Source organism: Oncorhynchus mykiss, chromosome 16, assembly GCF_013265735.2.
Source record: "Oncorhynchus mykiss isolate Arlee chromosome 16, USDA_OmykA_1.1, whole genome shotgun sequence".
NCBI lineage: Eukaryota > Metazoa > Chordata > Actinopteri > Salmoniformes > Salmonidae > Oncorhynchus > Oncorhynchus mykiss.
Genome location: NC_048580.1, coordinates 44,606,004 through 44,615,804, shown reverse-complemented (window position 1 = coordinate 44,615,804; position 9,801 = coordinate 44,606,004).

Below are 9,801 nucleotides of genomic sequence, written 5' to 3'. Positions count from 1 at the left end.
CACGCACGCACACACACACACACACACACACACACACACACACACACACACACACACACACACACGTGAGAAGTGCCTGCCAAATTTCCCCTGCAGACGCCTCATTTACATATGCAGATGTTAATTACCACTGGAACATGTCTCGGCCAATCAGCAGCAGGCGTCTGGAACAGCTTGTGCCTCTCCTCTCTCCCCGCAGGTCGTCGTTTCTACGGTTACTCCCCTGGCTGATAATAAAGATACCCACCTCAGATTTCCTTCATGCCTAATTTCTCCCGTCCCGACCGGTCGCTACAGGACAGAAAGGTTCTAGTCTAGCCTGCCTGCCTCTCTCTGATTCTGATTCTCCACAGCCAGGCCTTATCAGTACACTGCATTACAAGGCCAGGGTAGGGCCACACCATACACAGACACCAGAAGAGACCGTTTAGTCAGAGTCTCAGAGGCGGAGATGTGATTGGCCTCGGATTAGCCCAGAACGTTTGATGTGGTCGTGATGATATTATGTGGGTGAGACACAGGCCAGATGAGATCTGATACTATGATGGGCTGGCAGCTGGTGTGTAGTTAGTGCCCAGGCTGGGAGAATATTTGCCTGACGACTCATACTCAACCTAATCCCGCTACTATCGATCGCTCCATACATTCAGTCCGAACCTGCCATCTTAGAAGTTGTTTGTGCTGATGTCAAAATGAAGGATGTCGTACAAAACAAATTCACCAGGGATTTGACTGTCCCTGACAAATCCGAATATCAAAGCCAATGACGGGTCTGGCCCTGGCTCTGGCCCAACCCATCGGGATCTGGGACCAATCAGAATGGTCAGAATGTGTTCGCATTCTACACAATGTCAGGGAGGAAAGCAAGTCTAGATTGATTGTGGAGAAGAAATGCTGAGCGTGGTATTTAGCTGGAGCGATGAGAGTGGATCGTCAGGCTAGGAGAGTATGGAGACGCTGAAGGACGTTTGAGGCTCTTTTGGTGTGGTGTTGGTCATCACTGTGGTGTCACAAGGGTGGTCTGCCTTTAAATCGCTGCCAGTTGGAACACTACACCTCCCATAACCCCCTTCCCTACAGGTCACCTAACCGATTAAGCATTAGGTGTCTGTGTGATGGGTTAAGTTGGCAGTACATGTGCTGCATAGGGCCTAAGTAGCCAGCCACAAGAAGAGCAGCAGGGCCTGCTGAAGGCTCTCCAACAGCTCTGTGGAAGGACATTTGACTCATTTGATATTTTGAGTTACATGCTCTAGAGTTACATTTTCTGCTTGTACCATGTCACTAAAAGCCCCTTTGACCCTGAACTCTTTGTGCTGTTCATCATCTTGCCTGTTCATGGTCCTGGTATCTCTGGGGTCAACCCCTGGCTACGCCACTGCCACAATGCAGGTAAAGCATTCAAGAGCTCTGGATTCATTTGTTTCATGATACACTACATGGCTACAAAAGGATGTGGACACCTGCTCGTCGAACGTCTCATTCCAAAATCATGGGCATTAATATGGAGTTGGTCCCAACTTTGTCGCTATAACATCCTCCACTCTTCTGGGAAGGCTTTCCACTAGATGTTGGAACATTGCTGCGGGGACTTGCTTCCATTCAGCCACGAGCATTAGTGAGGTCAGGCACTGATGTTGGGAGATTAGGCCTGGCTCGCAGTCGGCGGTCGAATTCATCCCGAAGGTGTTCGATAGGGTTGTACTCAGGGCTCTGTGCAGGCCAGTCAAGTTCTTCAACACCAATCTCGATAGACCATTTCTGTTTGGACCTCGCTTTCTGTACAGGGGTGTTGTAATGCCTTCCCCAAACTGTTGCCACAAAGTTGGAAGCACAGCATTGTCTAGATGGTCATTGTATGCTGGATCAAATCCCTGAGCTGACAAGGTAAAAATCTGTTGTTCTGAGCAGGGCAGTTAGCCCACTGTTCCCCGGGCGCCAAAGGTGTGGATATCGATTTAAGGCAGCCCCCCGCACCTCTCTGATTCAGAGGGGTCGGGTTAAATGTGGAAGACACATTTCAGTTGAAGGCATTCAGTTGTACAACTGACTAGGTATCCCAAATTCCCCAATGGTGGCGAGCTTTACACCAGTCCAGCTGACACATGGAATTGCGCATTGTGATCTTAGGCTTGTGTGCGGCTGCTCGGCCATGGAAACCCATTTCATGAAGCTCCTGACGAACAGTTCTTGTGCTGACGTTGTTTCGAGGCAGTTTGGAACTCGGTAGTGAGTGTTGCAACCGAGGACAGGCCATTTTTATGCGCTTCAGCACTCGGCGGTCCTGTTCTGTGAGCTTGTGTGGGCCTATCACATTACGTCTGAATCGTTGTTGCTCCTAAACTTTTCCACTTCACAATAGCACTTACAGTTGACTGGGGCAGCTGTAGCTAATTTGACGAACTGACTTGTTGGAAAGGGGGCATCCTATGACGGTGCCACATTCAAAGTCACTGAGCTCTTCCGTAAGACCATTCTGCCAATGTTTGTCAATGGAGATTGCATGGCTGTGTGCTCTGTGTTATACCTGTCAGCAACGGGTGTGGCTAAAATAGCTGAATCCACTCATTTGAAGGAGTGTCCACATACGTGTGTGTGTGTATCGTCCACACTCTATTCCTCTCCTACCCTAGATCAGACATACACGTGTCCTATGCCCATAGATGGATTTGTATTTTGTCAGTAGACAACAGGTAGCTCGTTTTCATTCCTTACTCCACCATTTGCTTTCAAGTCTTTTTTTAAACCGTTTACTATTTGCTAAACACAGCATGTTGTGCAGTGTCCCCTACCTCCCTCAATTACTGTTCAAAGCAAGCCATCTGTAATATACAATGTAAAGAATACATCTAAACCAACCCTCCTGTCTGTTTCTCTCACTCGCTTCCTCTTTCTCTCCGACTTCTTTTCTCTCCTCTCACTTTTCCGTTCCCTCTATCGTTCCCCTTTGTGCTCCCTTGGATCTATTGTCCAGACAGTGAACGTGCCTGGGGTAGCAAAGGCTTGCTTTCGGCACACTTCTTTGAGAATTATTTAAGGCTGAGGAGTTTCTGTGAAATGAATATTTGATGTAGAGGACCTGAGCGGAGTGCCTCTCCCCACCTCCCCTCTTCCACTAGCCCAATGCAACACTTCAGAGATGGGTTGAGGTGAGACGCCACACCCCCCACCCCCTCCACCTTCACCCCCTCTACAAACACACTCCACCCATACCTTTTGTTTTAGTCAAGGGTAGAGTTACATTCTCAACACACATGAAGAGCGGGTATGTTATACGTGGATATATACAGTGCCACACAAATGTGTTGATTCAGTTCTATCATACTCAGTTCTACTGCTTCGAGAACAGTCTTTTTTTCTTTTTTTTGTCTCACACTTCTTCCTTTCCCATGCCTCTCCAGTTCTGTACCACATAGTGTGCTGTCTGTGTCAAGAATATCGATGACATAATGCCATGCTTCTTCAGTGTTTTAATCATGATGCTTTTTTTCCTATGAACTTTTGATTCCTAGAATGGCCACTAGAGGAAGGTAACGAGCCAGACAGAAATGACTTTGCTTCCTATTAACGGCAGCTTGGCTTTTTAGAAACATAGTCTTACAGTGTCCTCTTGTGGCCAACTCAATAGTTGTCCTTGTTTGTACTCAAATTCACTATAACGTATCACAAGGTCATGGCCAGAAAAGCCGGAAAGCAAAGAAGGCAAGCTACACAAAGTACAGTACCTTCAGAAAGTATTCGCACCACTGGATTTTACCCACATGTTGTTATTACAGGCTGAATTTAAAATGGATTACATGTAAATGTTTGTCACTGGTCTACACACAATACCCCATAATGTCAAAGTGGAATTCTGTATTATTATTATTTTTTTACCAATAATTAAATGAAAGCTTATTTAGTCCTGAACTTATACACATACAATTATCTGTAAGGTCCCTCAGTCGAGCAGTGAATTTCAAACACAGATTTAACCACAAAGACCAGGGAGGTTTTCCAAAGCCTCGTAAAGAAGCACAGCTATTGGTAGATGGGTAAAAATAATAATAAAAAGCAGACAATGAATATCCCTTTGAGCAAGGATACAAGTGTCCTTCCTAACTCAGTTGCCGGCAGTGGTGAAAAGTACTTAAGTAGTACTTTAAAGTATTTTTACGTAAGTCGTTTTTTGAGGTATCTGTACTTTACTTTAGTATTTATATTTTTGACAACTTGTACTTTACTTCACTACATTCCTTAAGAAAATATTGTACTTTTTACTCTGTACATTTTCCTTGACACCCAAAAGTACTTGTTACACTTTGAATGCTTTGCAGGACAGGAAAATAGTCAAATTCAGAACACTTATCAACCGAACATCCCTGGTCATCCCTACTGCCTCTGATCTGGCGGACTCACTAAACACACATGCTTTGTTTGTAAAGGATGTCTGAGAGTTGGAGTGTGCCCCTGGCTATACGTAAACAAAACAAAAACAAGAAAATGGTGCCAACTGGTTTGCTTAATATAAGGAATTTGAAATTATTTATACTTTTACTTTTGATACTTAAGTATGTTTCAAACCAAATACTTTTAGACTTTTCCTCAAGTAGGATTTTACTGGGTGACTCACTTTTACTTAAGTCATTTTCTATTAAGATATCTTTACTTTTACTCAAGTATGACATTTGGGTATTTTTTCCACCACTGGTTGCCGAGAGGAAGATTTCTCCATGAGGCCAATGGTGACTTCAAATCAGTTACAGAGTTTAATGACTGTAATAGGAGAAAACTGAGGATGGATCAACAACAGTGTAGTTACTCCACAATTACTAACCTAATTGGACAGAGTGAAAAGAAGAAGGAAAACAAATATATTCCAAAACATGCATTCTGTTTGAAATAAGTCATTTGGCAAAAAATGTGGCAAAGTAAGTCACTTTTTTGTCCTTAATACAAAGTGTTATGTTTGGGGCAAATCCAATACAATGCATTACTAACTACCACTCTCCATATTTTCAAGCATAGTGGTGGTTGCATCAGGTTATGGTTATGCTTGTAATCGTTAAGGACTTAGGGAGTTTATCAGGATAAAAAAGAAACGGAATGGAGCTAAGCACAGGCAAAATCCTCTGAAACCTGGTTCAGTCTGCTTTCCACCAGACACTGGGAGATGACTTCACCTTTCAGCAGGACCATAATCTAGACCTGAGTGGCTTACCAAGAAGACAGTGCAGGTTCCTGAGTGGCCGAGTTAGTTTGGACTTAAATCTACTTGAAAATGTATGGCAAGACATGAAAATGGTTGTCTAGCAATGATAAACAACCAGTTTGACAGAGCTTGAAGAATTTAGAAAAGAATCATGGGCAAATGTTGCACAATCCAGGTGTGGCAAAGCTCTTAGACTTTCCCGCGTGTAATAACAATCCATGCGTTTCAGGTCTAGGAACACGCGGTAATACAAATCAAATGAAGCTTTATTTACACAGCGCATTTCAGACATGGAATGCAAATGCGATGTGCTTCACGGGGGGGGGAACAAAACTATAAACTAAAAAGACTATTGCAGTGACTGGGGGCATAGTAACTAAAAGCTGCCTCTCTATTCCTCTTGGTTCTAGGTTTTGGAATCGTTAAAAGGACCAGTGCCAGAGGACCTGAGGAACCTACTGGACACACAACTTATGTCCGACATGTATTGGGGTACACAATCGCGGATTGATTTATAAACCAATAGGAGAATATTAAAATGAATTCTAAAACTCACAGGCAGCCAGTCCAGAGGCCTTAAACCCGGTGTAATGTGTGCTCTCCGTCTGGTCTTGGCCAGTACCTGTGCTGCAGCATTCTGTATGTTTTGCAGTTGAGCAATGGCTTTCTTGGGTGGACCAGACAGGAGAGCATTACAGTAGTCATGCCTGCTTGTAATAAAAGCATAGATGAGTCTATATCAGCCTGAGAGAGAAACAGACGCTCCTTGAAACCGAAGTCATTCACCAGAGACCAATGACAGCGATTTGTATTTATTGGGGGTAAAGTTAAACTAAGCAATGACCTAACTGAGTATCAAATATTCTTGGTCATTTTTTTGAGTTAAGGTATATACACTGAACCAAAAGTTAAATGCAACATTTAAAGTGTTGGTCCCATGTTTCATGAACTGAAATAAATGTTCCCAAAAATGTACAAAAAGCTTATTTCTCTCAAATGTTGTGCAAAAAAATTGCTTACATCCCTGTTAGTGAGCATTTCTTCTTTGTCAAAATAATCCATCCACCTGCCAGGTGTGGCATATCAAGACGCTGATTAAACGGCTTGATCATTACATAGGTGCAGCTTATGCTGGGGACAATAAAAGGCCACTCTAAAATGTGCAATGCCACAGATGTCTCAAGTTGAGGGCGCATGCTGACTGCACGAATGTCCACCAGAGCTGTTGCCAGAGAATATAATGTTCATTTCTCTACCATAAGCCGCCTCCATCGTGGCTTTAGAGAATTTGGCAGTACATCCAACCGGGCCTCACAACCGTAGACCACGTGCATGACATGGTGTGGGCGATTGGTCTGCTGATGTCTCAGCCTCCAGTATTTATGCTGCAGTAGTTTATGTGTCGGGGGGCTAGGGTCAGTTTGTTATATCTGGAGTACTTCTCCTGTCCTATTCGGTGTCCTGTGTGAATTTAAGTGTGCTCTCTCTAATTCTCTCTTTCTCTCTTTCTTTCTCTCTCGGAGGACCTGAGCCCTAGGACCATGCCTCAGGACTACCTGACATGATGACTCCTTGCTGTCCCCAGTCCACCTGGCCGTGCTGCTGCTCCAGTTTCAACTGTTCTGCCTTATTATTATTGGACCATGCTGGTCATTTATGAACATTTGAACATCTTGGCCATGTTCTGTTATAATCTCCACCCGGCACAGCCAGAAGAGGACTGGCCACCCCACATAGCCTGGTTCCTCTCTAGATTTCTTCCTAGGTTTTGGCCTTTCTAGGGAGTTTTTCCTAGCCACCGTGCTTCTACACCTGCATTGCTTGCTGTTTGGGGTTTTAGGCTGGTTTTCTGTACAGCACTTTGAGATATCAGCTGATGTACGAAGGGCTATATAAATAAATTTGATTTGATTTGATTTGATGTCAATGTTGGTGGGTTTATGGTATGGGCAGCCAGAAGTTCCGGTAGTGATGTGTGGGTTGACTTATAACCCTCAGTTCCATGGTTATATCAGCAGGGTGGGCGGTTTTAGGGTCATGAAATATTGTGTTGAGGGAGGGAGCGTGGGTGGGTTGAATAAAGAGAAACAATTCATTAAAAAAATCCATAAATGTACAGTACCAGTCAAAAGTTTGGACACACCTACTCATTCCAGGGTTTTTCTTTATTTTTACTATGTTCTACATTGTAGAATAGTAGTGAAGACATCAAAACTATGAAATAACACAAATGGAATCATGTAGTAACCAAAAAAAGCCAAATCTAAATATATTTGAGATTCTTCAAAGTAGCCACCCTTTTGCCTTGATGAAAGCTTTGCACTCTCTTGGCATTCTCTCAACCAGCTTCATGAGGTAGTTACCCGGAATGCATTTCAATTAACGGGTGTTCCTTTTTAACACTTTTTGTTTACTACATGATTCCATATATGTATTTCATAGTGTTGAGGTCTTCACTATTGTTCTACAAAGTAGAAAATGGTACAAATAAAGGAAAACCCTGGAACGAGTAGGTTTGTCCAAACTTTTGACTGGTACTGTATAAGGGACTTATTGACATTGGAACCCATTATAGAGCTGTCAAAGCCAACTCTGTCATCCCACATAGACAGACAGTGTGCGAAAGAGCCAAACAACAGGTCGCAACAGAGAAGGCTACACTGTCCGAGTCAATCAACAAGGCTTTAGATTACAGTGGCGTTGCCATTACCACAGACGTGGACGGATGATTTCAACAAAAGGGAGGATTGGGAAGACAGAAGATTGGCAACTGAAAAGTCGTGTCATCACCACCATGGAGTTTGACCCAAACCTGAGGAAGACGGCAGAGAGCATCCACGAGCAAATCAGCAAGGAACTCAACGACTTCGGAAATCCAGGTGAACGGCTCTCTAGAATCGCCTTTGTGTCCAAGACGCGAACAAAGGCAGCGCTGCGCAACGACCACTGGATCCGTTACAGCTCACGTGCTGAACACAGTCCTAAAACATACATCCCAAGAAAAGAAGGCACTACAGTGTTTTCGGGAAGTTACTGAGATGATGGAAGCATTCAAGAGCCTTGTGACTTACCTAGAGAAGACCAGTGCTGTCACCAACTTACCCAGTGCAGTAATCCAAGATTGCAGGACTCGCTGGAATAGCAAGGCTGACATGCTGGAGTCGGTCAGCAAGCAATACCCAGAAATAGGACAAATGCACTCGGACAAAGACCCACTGGATCGAATGAAGGGTATTTACCAGGATGAGCCGGAGTACTCTCATCGACTTCATGGCAGCATCTGTAGCGCTAGAAGGAGAGATGTACCCCATTCTCCATTTGTTGATGCTCTGGTTTTACAAACTAAAACAACACTGTGAGCAAACACATATAACAAACAACACATATGGAGATCTACTATATATGGAGATCCACCCTGCACGGTACATATCCAGGCACAACCAACTGAAACCTGGCACAGTGAACACTATTCTGTTCCCTAACGGTGCAACCAGAAGAAACTGTACAGCGCATTTTTGATATTTGCGGGATAGGGTCTGGTGCGGGCCTTAGATTTTCAGTACATCATATATAGTCTGGCGGATGGGTTATCAATTGCAGGTGGGTGATAGTGAACAAACAGCTGACCTGCGCATCACTAAGCTACGGACAATGAAAACAATTGCATTTTATCCATGGCAATTTGAATGCACAGAGATACCGTGACGAGATCCTGAGGCCTATTGTTGTGCCATTCATCGGCCGCCATCGCCTCATGTTTCAGCATAATACAAGACCCCATGTCCAAGGATCTGTACACAATTAATGGAAGCTGAAAATGTCCCAGTTCTCCCATTGGCCTGTATACTCACCAGACATGTCATCCATTGAGCATGTTTGGGATGCTCTGGATCGACATATTCAACAGTGTGTTCCAGTTCCCGCCAATATCCAGCAACTTCGCACAGCCATTGAAGAGGAGTGGTAAAACATCCCACAGGCCACAATCAACATCCTGATCAACTCTATGTGAAGGAGATGTGTTGCGCTGCATGAGGAAAATGGTGGTCACACCAGATACTGACTGGTTTTCTGATCCACGCCCCTACTTTTTATTTTTAAGGTATCTGTGACCAACAAATGCACATTTGTATTCCCAGTCATGGGAAATCCATCGATTAGGGTCTAATGAACTTATTCGTTGCAGTATTGAACAAAACTAAACCCTTTGGAACCCAAAATAAGTTGTGGTTTATTGGTGATCTATAGGCCAAAAAAAATAAGATATGAGAGAAAAATATTCATTTGTGAAGGTCACCTGATGGTCTGGTCGACGGAGGCACTGAGCAGCTGGCTGCTGTCCTTGCAGGAACGGAGGCAGGTGACACCTTTTACTGTGGGAGTGTTCAAAGCACCGCAAGCACTGGCCACTCTGGATCTTCCACAACCAATCAGAGGAGAGACGAGTTAGGGAAGGTAATGTGAGTATTCACTCAACCCAATGGAAGAGTTTGAACAAAGAGGGAAAAGTGACACTCCCATCATGTCAGTACAGACCTTTTAATATTTCTCTGTGCTGGACCCCTGTGGCCATCTGCCCCCTGCTGGTACACATAAACAACACTGTCGTC